This window comes from Arachis stenosperma, chromosome 9 (assembly GCF_014773155.1).
Source record: "Arachis stenosperma cultivar V10309 chromosome 9, arast.V10309.gnm1.PFL2, whole genome shotgun sequence".
Lineage (NCBI taxonomy): Eukaryota > Viridiplantae > Streptophyta > Magnoliopsida > Fabales > Fabaceae > Arachis > Arachis stenosperma.
The window spans coordinates 104,856,519-104,870,020 of NC_080385.1; the positions used below are offsets into that span (position 1 = coordinate 104,856,519).

The 13,502-nt window shown below is 36.1% G+C and overlaps 3 non-coding genes across 3 annotated transcripts; all 3 read left to right on the forward strand.

Moving 5' to 3' along the window:
* Positions 1 to 337: 337 nt before the first annotated feature.
* LOC130952253 (small nucleolar RNA R71) lies at positions 338 to 444 on the forward strand. Its single transcript, XR_009074434.1, has one exon. It is a non-coding gene; the product is annotated as a small nucleolar RNA R71 (small nucleolar RNA).
* A 4,999-nt stretch (positions 445 to 5,443) lies between these two features.
* Positions 5,444 to 5,546, forward strand: LOC130952114 (small nucleolar RNA R71). Its single transcript, XR_009074294.1, has one exon. It is a non-coding gene; the product is annotated as a small nucleolar RNA R71 (small nucleolar RNA).
* A 5,409-nt stretch (positions 5,547 to 10,955) lies between these two features.
* On the forward strand, positions 10,956 to 11,062 carry LOC130952647 (small nucleolar RNA R71). Its single transcript, XR_009074824.1, has one exon. It is a non-coding gene; the product is annotated as a small nucleolar RNA R71 (small nucleolar RNA).
* The last annotated feature ends 2,440 nt before the right edge of the window (positions 11,063 to 13,502 follow it).

A 13,502-nucleotide genomic window follows, 5' to 3' on the forward strand; every position in this document is an offset into this window, starting at 1 on the left:
CTTCTTCAGAAGCTGCCTCTTTAGTACTGTTGATGCATGTTGCCATCCATTCAGATTTTGAGAGATCATGTTGACCTGTTGAGTCAACACTTTGTTCTGAGCCAATATGGCATTCAGAGTATCAATTTCAAGAACTCCTTTCTTCTGAGGTATCCCATTATTCACGGAATTCCTCTCAGAAGTTTACATAAATTGGTTGTTGGCAACCATGTCAATGAGTTCTGAGCCTCTTCAGGCGTTTTCTTCAGGTGAATAGATCCACCTACAGAATGGTCCCAATGACATTTTCGAAATTCAGATAGACCATAATAGAATATATCTAATATGGTCCATTCTGAAAACATGTCATGGACATCTTTTGGTCAGCTGCTTGTATCTTTCCCAAGCTTCATAGAGGGATTCACCATCTTTTTGTTTGAAGGTTTGAACATCCACTCTCAGCTTGCTCAGCTTTTGAGGAGGAAAGAATTTATCCAAGAAGGCTGTGACCAGCTTATCCCAAGAGTCCAGGCTATGCTTGGGTTGTGAATCCAACCATATTCTAGCTCTGTCTCTTACAGCAAAAGGGAAAAGCATGAGTCTGTAGACTTCAGGATCAACTCCATTCGTCTTTACAGTCTCACATATCTGCAAGAACTCAGTTAAAAACTGATAAGGATCTTCAGATGGAAGTCCATAAAACTTGCAGTTTTGTTGCATTAAGGCAACTAGCTGAGGTTTCAGCTCAAAGTTGTTGGCTCCAATGGCAGGAATGGAGATGCTTCTTCCATCAAATTTGGACGTTGGCTTTGTGAAGTCACCAAGCATTCTCCTTGCATTATTATTATTTTCGGCTGCCATCTCCTTCTCTTGTTCGAAATTTTCTGAAAGGTTGTTTCTGGATTGTTGTAATTTAGTTTCTCTTAGTTTCCTTTTCAGAGTCCTTTTAGGTTCAGGATCAACTTCAACAAGAGTGCCTTTTTCCTTGTTCCTGCTCATATGAAAGAGAAGAAAACAAGAAAAGAAGAGGAATCCTCTATGTCACAGTATAGAGATTCCTTTGTGTTAGTAGAAAAAGAGAGGGGGGAAGAGTGAAGAAGAATTCGGATTTTTAGATGAAGAGAGGTGAAGAGAAGTGTTAGTAATTAAATAATTAAATAGAAGAAGAGAAAAGGAAGAGAATTCGAAAATAATTTTAAAAAGGGGTTAGTGATTTTCGAAAATTAGAGATTAGATGTAATTAAAATTAAAACATAAAACAATTAGTTAATTAAAAAGAATTTTTGAAAAAGGGGTGAGATATTTTCGAAAATTAGAGAGGGAAAAGTAGTTAGGTGGTTTGAAAAAGATAAGGCAAACACAAGTTAGTTATGATTGAAAAAGATTTTAAAATCAAATTTGAAAAGATAAGAAGATAAGAAGTTATAAGATATTTTGAAATCAAATTTTGAAAAGAAAATTTTGAGAGGGATAAGATAAAAGATAAGATAAAATTTTAAGAAAAAGATATTTTGAAAAGATTTAATTTTTAAAATGACATAACTAACAAGAAACTACAAGATAAGATTCTAGAATTTAAAGATTGAACATTTCTTAACAAGAAAGTAACAAACTTCAAATTTTTGAATCAATCACATTAATTGCTAGCATATTTTTGAAAATATGATATAAAGATAAGAAAAAGATTTTGAAAAAATAATTTTTTAAATTTTCGAAAATAAGGAAAAAAATGGAAAAGATAAGATTTTTGAAAAAGATTTTGAAAAGATAAGATTTTTAAAATTGAAAATTTGACTTGACTTGTAAGAAACAACTAATTTTGAAAATTTTTGACTAAGTCAATTCAAATTTTTGAAAATTATGAGAAAAAAAAAGGAAAAGATATTTTTTTTATTTTTGAATTTTTAATTATGAGAGAGACAAACACAAATATGACCCAAAACATGAAAATTTTGGATCAAAACACAAGATGCATGCAAGAACACTATGAATGTCAAGATGAACACCAAGACACTTGAAGATCATGATGAACAAGAACATAATTTTGAAAAATTTTTGATGCAAAGAAAACATGCAAGACACCAAACTTAGAAATCTTAATGCATGGACTCTAACAAACAAAAATGCATATGAAAAACAACAAACACAAAACAAGAAAACATCAAGATCAAACAAGGAGACTTGTCAAGAACAACTTGAAGATCATGAAGAACACCATGAATGCATGAATTTTTCGAAAATTGCAAGAAAAAAAATTTTTAAAGCATGCAATTGACACCAAACTTAAAAATTGACTCAAGAATCAACAAGAAACACAAATATTTTGATTTTTATGATTTTCTAAATTTTTTGTATTTTTATTAATTTTTTTTCGAAAATATAGTTTGGAAAAACGAGAAATAAAAGAAAAATTTTGAAAAAGTTTTTGAAAAGAAAATTACCTAATCTGAGCAACAAGATGAACCGTCAGTTGTCCATACTCGAACAATCCCTGGCAACGGCGCCAAAAACTTGGTGCACGAAATTGTGATTCTTTTGTTATTCCATTTTGCAAAATTCATTGCTTTTGATTCCTTGGCAATGGCGCCAAAAATAGGATGCCAATACCATGGTTTCTATATAATGTTTCACAACTTCGCACAGCTAACCAACAAGTGCACTAGGTCATCCAAGTAATACCTTATGTGAGTAAGGGTCGATCCCACGGAGATTGTTGGTATGAAGCAAGCCATGGTCACCTTGTAAATCTCAGTTAGGCAGATTAAACCAATTGATTATGGATTTTCTAAAATAAATAATAAACAGAAAATAAAAAGGGATAGAAATACTTATGTAAATCAATAGTGGAAATTTCAGATAGGCGTATGGAGATGCTGTGCTCCTCTTGAATATCTACTTTCTTATTACATTCATCCAATCCTTCTTACTCCTTTCCATGGCAAGCTGTATGTAGGGCATCACCATCATCAATGGCTACTTTTAATCCTCTCGGGAAAATGGTCCTATGCGCTGTCACTGCACGGCTAATCGTCTGGAGGCATCACCCTTGTTGATAGCTACATCCCATCCTCTCAGTGAAAATGGTCCAAATGCTCTGTCACAGCACGGCTAATCATCTGTCGGTTCTCAATCAGGTTGGAATAGAATCCATTGATTCTTTTGCGTCTGTCACTAACGCCCAGCCTTCAGGAGTTTGAAGCTCGTCACAGTCATTCAATACCGGAATCCTACTCAGAATACCACAGACAAGGTTAGACTTTCTGGATCCCCATGAATGCCGCCATCTATCTAGCTTATACCACGAAGATTCTGTTGGGGAATCTAAGAGATATGCGCCCGGCCTAGAGTAGAATGGAAGTGGTTGTCAGTCACGCGCGTTCATAGGTGAGAATGATGATGAGTGTCACGGATCATCACATTCATCAAAGTTAAGTGTAACGTATATCTTGGAATAAGAATAAAAGAGAATTGAATAGAAAGTAATAATAATTGTTTTGAAACTTGAGGTACAGCAGAGCTCCACACCCTTAATCTATGGTGTGCAGAAACTCCACTGTTGAAAATACATAAGTGAAAGGTTCAGGCATGGCCGAATGGGCAGCCCCCATGATCTGAGAACTATGCGCCCCCAGATGTTCTTTAGATCTAAAGTGATCAAAAAGATGTCTAATACATTAGTTAAATGTCCTATATACTCTAGACTAGCTACTAGGGTTTACATGAGTAAGTAATTGATGCATAAATCCACTTCCAGGGCCCACTTGGTGTATGCTTGGGCTGAGCTTGATCTATCCACGAGCTGAGGCTTCTCTTGGAGTTGAACTCCAAGTTATGACGTGTTTTGGGCGTTCAACTCCGGATCATGACGTGTTTCTTGCGTTTAACTCCAGACAGCAGCATGTACTTGGCGTTCAACGCCAAGTTACGTCGTCAATTTCCGAATAAAGTATGGACTATTATATATTGCTGGAAAGCTCTGGATGTCTACTTTCCAACGCCATTGAGAGCGCGCCATTTGGAGTTCTGTAGCTCCAGAAAATCCATTCGAGTGCAGGGAGGTCAGATTCCAACAGCATCAGCAGTCCTTTTGTCAGCCTTTTTCAGAGTTTTGCTCAAGTCCCTCAATTTCAGCCAGAAATTACCTGAAATCACAGAAAGACACACAAACTCATAGTAAAGTCCAGAAATGTGAATTTAACATAAAAACTAATGAAAACATCCTTAAAAGTAGCTTGAACTTACTAAAAACTACCTAAAAACAATGCCAAAAAGCGTATAAATTATCCGCTCATCAAAGGTCATGGTGCCTATGGTACAAGGTATTGAGAACTTCCCAGGATCTTGTCTCTTTTGAGGTAATTTCTGCCTAGTCAAGTCATCCAGTTCTTTGGTGAGCAAAGGGGGTTTTTCCTCCCAAGTCTCATTACCAAATAACTTGTCATTTAGCTTCATGATTGCTCCAAGGTATTTAGCAACTTGCTCTTCAGTGACATATTCATCCTCTTCAGAGGAAGAATACTCAGCAGAGCTCATGAATGGCAGAAGTAAATCTAATGGAATCTCTATGGTCTCAGTGTGAGCCTCAGATTCCCATGGTTCCTCATTAGGGAACTCATTGGAGGCCAGTGGACGTCCATTGAGGTCTTCCTCAGTGGCGTTCACTGCCTCTTCCACCTCTCCTAGTTCGGCCATATGGATCATGTTAATGGCCTTGCAGTCTCCTTTTGGATTCTCTTCTGTATTGCTTGGAAGAGTACTAGGAGGGAGTTCAGTAATTTTCTTGCTCAGCTGTCCCACTTGTGCCTCCAAATTCCTAATGGAGGACCTTGTTTCAGTTATGAAACTTTGAGTGGTTTTGATTAGATCAGAGACCATGGTTGCTAAGTTAGAGTGGTTCTGCTTAGAATTCTCTGTCTGTTGCTGAGAAGTTGATGGAAAAGGCTTGCCATTGCTAAACCTGTTTCTTCCACCATTATTGTTGTTGAAACCTTGTTGAGGTCTCTGTTGATCCTTCCATGAGAGATTTGGATGATTTCTCCATGAAGAATTATAGGTGTTTCCATAGGGTTCTCCCATGTAATTCACCTCTTCCATTGAAGGGTTCTCAGGATCATAAGCTTCTTCTTCAGATGAAGCATCCTTAGTACTGCCTGGTGCAGCTTGCATTCCAGATAGACTTTGAGAAATCAAATTGACTTGCTGAGTCAATATTTTGTTCTGAGCCAATATGGCATTCAGAGTGTCAATCTCAAGAACTCCTTTCTTCTGATTCGTCCCATTGTTCACAGGATTCCTTTCAGAAGTGTACATGAATTGGTTATTTGCAACCATTTCAATTAGTTCTTGAGCTTTTGTAGGCGTCTTCTTCAGATGAAGAGATCCTCCAGCAGAGCTATCTAATGACATCTTGGACAGTTCAGACAGACCATCATAGAAAATACCTATGATGCTCAATTCAGAAAGCATGTCAGGGGGCACTTTCTGATCAATTGTTTGTATCTTTCCCAAGCTTCATAGAGGGATTCTCCTTCCTTTTGTCTGAAGGTTTGGATTTCCACTCTAAGCTTACTCAATTTTTGAGGTGGAAAGAACTTTGCCAAAAAGGCATTGACTAGCTTTTCCCAAGAGTTCAGGCTTTCTTTAGGTTGTGAATCCAACCATATCCTAGCTCTGTCTCTTACAGGAAAAGGGAATAGCATAAGTCTGTAGACCTCAGGGTCAACCCCATTAGTCTTGACAGTGTCACAGATTTGCAAGAATTCAGCTAAAAACTGATGAGGATCTTCCAATGGAAGTCCATGGAACTTGCAATTCTGTTGCATTAGAGAAACTAATTGAGGCTTAAGCTCAAAGTTGTTTGCTCCAATGGCAGGGATAGAGATGCTTCTCCCATAGAAGTTGGGAGTAGGTGCAGTAAAGTCACCCAGCACCTTCCTTGCATTGTTGGCATTGTTGTTGTTTTTGGCTGCCATGGGTTCTTCTTCTTTGAAGATTTCTGTTAGGTCCTCTACAGAGAGTTGTGCCTTAGCTTTTCTTAGCTTTCGCTTCAAGGTCCTTTCAGGTTCAGGGTCAGCCTCAACAAGAATGCTTTAGTCTTTGCTCCTGCTCATATGAAAGAGAAAAGAACAAGAAAATGTGGAATCCTCTATGTCACAGTATAGAGATTCCTTGAGGTGTCAGAGGAAAAGAAAATTAGAAGGAGGAGGTAGAAAATTCGAACTTATCAATGAAAGATGGAGTTCGAATTGTGCATTGAGGAGTAGTGTTAGTCCATAAATAGAAGGATTTGAGAAGAAGGGAAGAAATTTTCGAAAATAAATTAAAAAGATTTTAAAAACATTTTGAAAAACACTAATCGATTTTCAAAAACCAAGAGTGGAAAAGAAATCAAGTGAGTTTTGAAAAAGATTTTGAAATTAGAAATCAAAAAGATATGATTTAAAACTATTTTGAAAAATATGTGATTAAAGAGATATAATTGAAAAGATATAGTTTTAAAAAGATGTGATTGAGAAGATATGATTTTAAAAACAATTTAAAAAGATTTGATTTTAAAATTAATAACCTGTCTAACAAGAAAGATATGATTTAGACATTAAACCTTTCTCAACAGAAAAGGCAACATACTTGAAATGTTGAATCAAATCATTAATTGATAGCAAGTATTTTTGAAAATGGAAAGAAATTGATTTTGAAAAAGATTTGATTGAAAAGATTTGATTTGAAAAAGATTTGATTTTGAAAAGATTTTGAAAACTTGAAAAAAAATTGAATTGAAAACAGAATCTTCCTTCTTGTGCCATCCTGGCGTTAAACGCCCAGAATGGTATACATTCTGGCGTTTAACGCCCAAAGCACTACCCTTTTGGGCGTTAAACGCCCATCCAGGCACCCTGGCTGGCGTTTAAACGCCAGTTTGCCTTCCTCACTGGGCGTTTTGAGCGCCCAGCTTTTTCTGTGTAATTCTTCTGCTGTATGTTCTGAATCTTCAATTCTCTGTATTATTGACTTGAAAAGACACAAATTAAAAATATTTTTGGATTTTTAATAATGAGGAATAATCAAAATGCAACTAAAATCAAATAACAATGCATGCAAGACACCAAACTTAGAAGTTTGTATACTATTGACACTAACAAATTGAGAATGCACATGAGAAACAACAAAACACTCAAGACAAGAGAATTTAAAGATCAGAGCAAGGAAATCATCAAGAACATCTTGAAGATCACTTAAGACACATGAATGAATGCAAGAAGAACAGAAACATGTAATTGACACCAAACATAACATGAGACACTAGACTCAACAAGAAACATAAAATATTTTTGGTTTTTATGATTTTGTACTTTTTTTTGGATTTTTCGAAAATTAAGTGGAAAAGAAAATAAAGATATCAAAATTCTTAATGAGAGTTCCAGGAATCATGCAATGTTAGTCTAAAGCTTCAGTCTAAAGAAATTAGACATGGCTAGCCAAGCTTCAGCAGGACATTGCATTCAAGAGCTAAATTGATGAGAATCAATCAGCTTTGGTGATGATAAGAACATCACCTTGAAACACTAGAATTCATTCTTAAGAATTCTGAAAAATACCTAATCTAAGCAACAAGATGAACCGTCAGTTGTCCAAACTCATAACAATCCCCGGCAACGGCGCCAAAAACTTGGTGCACGAAATTGTGATTCATTCTTTTCACAACTCAAACAGTCCCCGGTAATGGCTCCAAATACTTGGTGCTCAATACCATGGTCTAAACATAATTTCACAACTTCGCACAACTAACCAGCAAGTGCACTGGGTCGTCTAAGTAATAAACCTTACGCGAGTAAGGGTCGATCCCACGGAGATTGTTGGTATGAAGCAAGCTATGGTCACCTTGTAAATCTTAGTCAGGCAGATTCAATTGCTTATGGATGATATATGAATAAATCATAAGATAAAGATAGAGATACTTATGTAATTCATTGGTGAGAATTTCAGATAAGCGTATGGAGATGCTTTGTCCCTTCCGTCTCTCTGCTTTCCTACTGTCTTCATCCAATCCTTCTTACTCCTTTCCATGGCAAGCTGTATGTTGGGCATCACCATTGTCAGTGGCTACAATCCCGTCCTCTCAGTGAAAATGTTCAACGCACCCTGTCACGGCACGGCTAATCATCTGTCGGTTCTCAATCAGGTTAGAATAGAATCCATTGATTCTTTTGCGTCTGTCACTAACGCCCAGCCTTCAGGAGTTTGAAGATCGTCACAGTCATTCAATCATTGAATCCTACTCAGAATACCACAGACAAGGTTTAGACCTTCCGGATTCTCTTGAATGCCGCCATCAATTCTAGCTTATACCACGAAGATTCTGGTTAAGGAATCCAAGAGATATCCACTCAATCTAAGGTAAAACGGAGGTGGTTGTCAGGCACATGTTCATAGGTGAGAATGATGATGAGTGTTAGGGATCATCACATTCATCAAGTTGAGGAACAAGTGATATCTTAGAACAAGAACAAGCTGAATTGAATAGAAGAACAATAGTAATTGCATTAATACTCGAGGTACAGCAGAGCTCCACACCTTAATCTATGGTGTGTAAAAACTCCACCGTTGAAAATACATAAGAACAAGGTCTAGGCATGGCCGAATGGCCAGCCTCCCAATGATCTAAGAACTAGGCGTCCAAAGATGATCCTAAGATCGAAAATGATCAAAAGATTTTTAAAATACAATAGTAAAAGGTTCTATTTGTAGAGAACTAGTAGCTTAGGGTTTACAAAAATGAGTAAATGACATAAAAATCCACTTCCGGGCCCACTTGGTGTGTGCTTGGGCTGAGCATTGAAGCTTTCATGTGTAGAGACTTTTCTTGGAGTTAAACGCCAGCTTTTGTGCCAGTTTGGGCGTTTAACTCCCATTCTTGTGCCAGTTCCGGCGTTTAACGCCGGGCAGTTTTGAGCTGATTTGGAACGCCAGTTTGGGCCATCAAATCTCGGGCAAAGTATGGACTATTATACATTGTTGGAGAGCGCGCCAATTGGGCTTCTGTAGCTCCAGAAAATCCACTTCGAGTGCAGGGAGGTCAGAATCCAACAGCATCTGCAATCCTTTTCAGTCTCTTAATCAGATTTTTGCTCAGGTCCCTTAATTTCAGCCAGAAAATACCTGAAATCACAGAAAAACACACAAACTCATAGTAAAGTCCAAAAAATTGAATTTTAACTAAAAACTAATAAAAATATACTAAAAACTAACTAAAACATACTAAAAACATACTAAAAACAATGCCAAAAAGCGTACAAATTATCCGCTCATCAACCTCCTAACACCAAACTTAGAGTTTGAATGTGGGGGTTCAACACCAAACTTAGAGTTTGGTTGTGGCCTCCCAACACCAAACTTAGAGTTTGATTGTGGGGGCTTTGTTTGACTCTATATTGAGAAAAGCTTTTCATGCTTCCTCTCCATATTTATAGAAGGATAACTTTGAGCTTTAAACATAAGGTAGTCCCTATTCAATTGAAGGACTAGTTCACTTCTATCAACATCAATCACAGCTCCTGCTGTGGCTAAAAAGGGTCTTCCAAGAATGATGGATTCATTCTCATCCTTCCCAGTGTCTAAGATTATGAAATCAGTAGGGATGTAAAGGCCTTTAACCTTTACTAACACGTCCTCTACCAATCCATAAGCTTGTTTTATTGACTTGTCTGCCATCTCTAATGAGATTCTTACAGCTTGTACCTTAAAGATTCCTAGTTTTTCCATTACAGAGAGTGGCATAAGATTTATACCTGACCCCAGGTCACACAAAGCCTTCTCAAAGGTCATGGTGCCTATGGTACAGGATATCAAGAATTTACCAGGATCTTGTTTCTTTTGAGGTAGAGTTTGCTGAACCCATGTATCTAGTTCACTAATGAGTAAGAGAGGTTCACCATTCCAAGTCTCATTACCAAAAAACTTGGCATTCAGCTTCATGATAGCTCCTAGATATTGAGCAACTTGCTCTTCAGTTACATCTTCATCCTCTTCAGAGGAAGAATAGTTCTCAGAGCTCATGAATGGTAAAAGGAGGTTCAATGGAATCTCTATAGTCTCTAGGTGAGCTTCAGATTCCTTAGGTTCCTCAGTTTGGAACTCCTTTTTGTTCAGAGGACATCCCAGGAGGTCTTTCTCACTGGGATTCACATCCTTCTCTTCCTCTTTGGATTCGGCCATTGTGATTATGTCAATGGCCTTGCACTCTCTTTTTGGATTCTCTTCTGTATTGCTTGGGAGAGTACTAGGAGGAGTTTCAGTGATTTTCTTACTCAGCTGACCCACTTGTGCCTCCAAATTTCTAATGGAGGACCTTGTTTCACTCATGAAACTTAAAGTGGCCTTAGATAGATCAGAGATTATGTTTGCTAAGCTAGAGGGGCTCTGCTCAGAATTCTCTATCTGTTGCTGAGAATATGATGGAAAAGGCTTGCTATTGCTAAACCTTTTTTCTTCCACCATTATTAAAGCCTTGTTGAGGCTTTTGTTGATCCTTCCATGAGAAATTTGGATGATTTCTCCATGAGGAATTATAGGTGTTTCCATAGGGTTCACCCATGTAATTCACCTCTGCCATTCTAGGGTTCTCAGGATCATAAGCTTCTTCTTCAGAAGATGCCTCTTTAGTAATGTTGGATGCATTTTGTCATCCATTCAGACTCTGAGAAATCATGTTGACTTGCTAAGTCAATATTTTGTTCTGAGCCAATATGGCATTCAGAGTATCAATTTCAAGAACTCCCCTCTTCTGAGGCATCCCATTACTCACATGATTCCTCTCAGAGGTGTACATGAATTGGTTATTTGCAACCATGTCAATGAGTTCCTGAGCTTCTGCAGGTGTTTTCTTTAGGTGAATAGATCCACCTGCAGAGTGGTCCAATGACATCTTAGAGAATTCAGACAGACCGTCATAGAATATATCCAGGATGGTCCATTCTGAAAGCATGTCAGAAGGACACTTTTTGGTCAGTTGCTTGTATCTCTCCCAAGCTTCATAGAGGGATTCACCTTCTTTCTGTCTGAAAGTTTGAACATACACTCTAATCTTACTCAGCTTTTGAGGAGGAAAAAACTTGGCCAAGAAGGCCGTGACCAGCTTATCCCAAGAGTTCAAGCTATCTTTAGGTTGAGAGTCCAACCATACTCTAGCTCTGTCTCTTACAGCAAAAGGGAAAAGCATAAGCCTGTAGACCTCGGGATCAACCCCATTGGTCTTAACAGTATCACAGATCTTCAAGAATTCAGTTAAGAACTGAAAAGGATCTTTTGATGGAAGTCCATAAAACTTGCAATTTTGTTGCATTAGAGAAACTAATTGAGGCTTTAGCTCAAAATTGTTTATTCCAATGGTAGGGATTGAGATGATTCTTCCATGTAATTTGGAATTTGGTGCAGTAAAGTTAACAAGCATCTTTCTTGCATTATTGTTGTTATTATTTTCGGCTACCATCTCCTTTTCCTATTCGAAAATTTCAATTCGGTCCTCTTCAGAGTACTGTGCTTTAGCTGCTCTTAGCTTCCTCTTCAAGGTCCTTTCAGGTTCAGGATTAGCTTCAACAAGAATGCCTTTTTCTTTGTTCCTGCTCATATGAAAGAGAAGAAAACAAAGAAAGAAGAGGAATCCTCTATGTCACAATATAGAGATTCCTTTATGTGAGTAGAAAAAGAAAAGAATAGAAGAAGAAGGGAAAATTCGAACACAGAAGGGAATAGAGGGTTCGAATTTTAAGATGAAGAGAAGTGTTAGTAAATGAATAAATAATAGAAAGAGATGAGAGAGGAAAGAAATTCGAAAATTGTTTTTGAAAAAAGGTTAGTGATTTTCAAAAATTAAGAGAAGAAATAAAATTTAAATTTAAATTTAAAACAATTAGTTAATTAAAAAGAATTTTGAAAAAGGGTGAGAAATTTTCGAAAATTAGAGAGAGAAAAGTAGTTAGGTGGTTTTGAAAAAGATAAGAAACAAACAAAAAGTCAATTAGTTAGTTGAAAAAGTTTTAAAAATCAATTTTGAAAAGATAAAAGTTAGAAAAGATTTTGAAATTGATTTTGAAAAAGATATAATTTGAAAAAAAGATATTTTGAAAAGATATGATTTTTAAAATTAAAATTTGATTACTTGACTAACAAGAAACTAAAAGATATGATTATAGCATTTAAAGATTGAACCTTTCTTAACAAGAAAGTAACAAACTTCAAATTTTTGAATCAATCACATTAATTGTTAGTAAACTTTTCGAAAATTTGAAATAAAGATAAGAAAAAGATTTTTCAAATCAATTTAAAAAAAAATTGAAAATATAAAAGAAAAATGAAAAAGAATTGATTTTTGAAAAAGATTTTGAAAAGATAAGATTTTTAAAATTGAAATCTTGACTTGACTAATAAGAAACAACTTATTTTTAAAAAATTTTTTGACTAAGTCAACCCAAAATTTCGAAATTTATGAGAAAAATAAGGAAAAGATATTTTTTTTTTGAATTTTTAATGATGAGAGAGAAAAACACAAAAATGACTCACAACATGAAAATTATGAATCAAAACACATGATTCATGCAAGAACACTATGAATGTCAAGATGAACACCAAGAACATTATGAAGATCAAGATGAACATCAAGACTTATTTTTGAGAGATTTTCAAGAAAAGAAAAACATGCAAGACACCGAACTTAGAAATTTTCAATGCTTAGACACTATGAATGCAAAAATGCATATGATAAACAACAAAAGACACAAAACAAGAAAATATGAAGATCAAACAAGAAGACTTGTCAAGAACAACTTGAAGATCATGAAGAACACATGCATGAATTTTCGAAAAATGCAAAAGTTTTTAAAACATGCATTTGACACCAAACTTAAAAATTGACACTAGACTCAAACAAGAAACACAAAAATATTTTTGATTTTTATGATTTTATTAAATTTTTTGGTTTTTTTTATTCGAAAATAATCTTTAGAAAAAAAAAAGAGAAAAAAAAATTTTGAAAGATTTTTGAAAACTTTTTGAAAAGAAAATTACCTAATCTGAGCAACAAGATGAACCGTCAGTTGTTCAAACTCTAACAATCCCCGGCAACGGCGCCAAAAACTTGGTGCGCATAAATTGTGATCATCAACAATGGCGCCAATAAACTTAGAGCTCTCAAACGTGAATCACACTTTGTCACAACTTCGCACAACTAACCAGCAAGTGCACTAGGTCGTCCAAGTAATACCTTACGTGAGTAAGGGTCGATCCCACGGAGATTGTTGGTAAGAAGCAAGCTATGGTCATCTTGTAAATCTCAGTTAGGCGGATTTAAATGGTTATAATAGTTTTTGAATATAAAGATAAATAAATCATGAAATAAAGATAGAAATACTTATGTAATTCATTGGTGAGAATTTCAGATAAGTGTATGGAGATGCTGTGTTCCTTCTAAATCTCTACTTTCCTACTACTTTCATCCAATCCTTCTTACTCCTTTCTATGGCAAGCTGTAT